The sequence below is a fragment of the Ailuropoda melanoleuca genome, chromosome 19, assembly GCF_002007445.2.
Source record: "Ailuropoda melanoleuca isolate Jingjing chromosome 19, ASM200744v2, whole genome shotgun sequence".
Classification (NCBI taxonomy): domain Eukaryota; kingdom Metazoa; phylum Chordata; class Mammalia; order Carnivora; family Ursidae; genus Ailuropoda; species Ailuropoda melanoleuca.
This window is the reverse complement of record NC_048236.1, coordinates 34725840-34727705: the sequence shown is the minus strand read 5'-3', so window position 1 is coordinate 34727705 and position 1866 is coordinate 34725840. Positions and strand designations below refer to the sequence as shown.

General features: G+C 32.0%; 2 non-coding genes across 2 annotated transcripts; both read right to left on the bottom strand.

Annotated features, from left to right (window-relative positions):
• Nucleotides 1-632: 632 nt before the first annotated feature.
• Nucleotides 633-767, bottom strand: LOC117797184. The gene has a single exon (XR_004622101.1). It is a non-coding gene; the product is annotated as a U4 spliceosomal RNA (small nuclear RNA).
• A 187-nt stretch (nt 768-954) lies between these two features.
• Nucleotides 955-1089, bottom strand: LOC117797183. Its single transcript, XR_004622100.1, has one exon. It is a non-coding gene; the product is annotated as a U4 spliceosomal RNA (small nuclear RNA).
• Nucleotides 1090-1866: the final 777 nt, after the last annotated feature.

Genomic DNA, 1866 nt, shown 5'->3' with positions numbered 1-1866 from the left:
CTCACAGCAGAGGAGCCTGATGTGGGGCTCGATCCCATAACACCGGGATCACGCCCTGAGCCGAAGGCAGACGCTTAACCGCTGTGCCACCCAGGCACCCCTCAAAGTATTTTCTGATTTCCCTTGTGATTTCTTCTTTGTCCCATGGGTTAGTAGGGAGCGTGTTGTTTAATTTACACATATTTGTAAATTTCTTTCTTTTTTGATTGATTACTTTTTTGTTATTGATTTCTAATTTCATATCATTGTAGTTGGAGAACATGCATTGTATAATTTCAATACTATCAAATTTATTGAGGCTTTTTAAGGGCTTAACATATGGGCTATCCTAAAAAATGTTCAGACAGATTAAAGAAATATATGTATTCTGCTACTATTGGATGGAGTGTTCTATAAAAGTCTGTTAGGTCTCTTGTTACAGTGTTGAAGCCCTTTATTTCCTTGTTGATATTCTGCCTGGTTGTTCTATCATTATTGAAACTGAGGTGTTGATGTTTCCAATAATTATTCAGGAATTATCTTTTTCTCCCTTAGACTCTGACAGTTTTTGCCTCGTGTATTTTGGGGCTTTCTTCTTGTTAGTGTATGTAGATTCTCATTTTTGTATCTTCCTAATGGATCGACCCTTTTGTTATTATTAAACATCCCTCTATATGCCTAGTAACATTTTTGTTTTGTTTTGTTTTAAAGACTATTTTTTCAGAAATCAGCAGTAATCGTGCCTTGGATAAACCTCATTGGCTACGATACTGCCACTGTGCAAATCTTCAGAAATCAGTATAGATGTTCCAGCTCTTTTATCATTGTTTACATACTACATCTATTTTCATTTTTTAACTTTCGNTTTCTCCCTTAGACTCTGACAGTTTTTGCCTCGTGTATTTTGGGGCTTTCTTCTTGTTAGTGTATGTAGATTCTCATTTTTGTATCTTCCTAATGGATCGACCCTTTTGTTATTATTAAACATCCCTCTATATGCCTAGTAACATTTTTGTTTTGTTTTGTTTTAAAGACTATTTTTTCAGAAATCAGCAGTAATCGTGCCTTGGATAAACCTCATTGGCTACGATACTGCCACTGTGCAAATCTTCAGAAATCAGTATAGATGTTCCAGCTCTTTTATCATTGTTTACATACTACATCTATTTTCATTTTTTAACTTTCGATCTATTTATATCTTTGAATCTAAAGTATGGAAAAAATATAATAGAATCTTTTTCTTCTTTTCAACTTTACTAAGGTGTAATTGGCAAATACATAATGTTAATTCTAATATATATTATATAATATATATAATACATATATACACACACACATATATATGGTGATTTGAATCTTTGAATCTAAAATATGGAAAAATACAGTAGAATCTTTCTTTTCAGCTTTATAATTGGCAGATATGTAATTTTAATTGTAATATATATTATATAATATGTATATTATAGTATATATAATATCTCTCTACACACATGTATATGATGATTTGATATACACATACATTGTGAAAGGATTTCCCCCATCAAGTTAATTAACACCCCTCACCTCATACACATATATATGGGTTTTTTTGTGAGGACATTTAAGTTCTCTCTGAGCAAATTGAAATTATATAGTACAATGCTATCAAATATAGTCACTATATTATAATTAGATCTTCAGAACTTATTCATCTTAAATTGTAAGTTTATACCATTTTCTTAATCTCTACCTACTTCCTCCATTCCCTATCCTCTGCAAACCACTTTTATAATCTGTTTCTATGAGTTTGACTTTTTGGGAAAAAAACATTCTACATAAATGTGATACGATGCGATGCAGTATTCGTCTTTCTCTGTCTGGCTTATTTCACTTAGCATAATGCCTTCC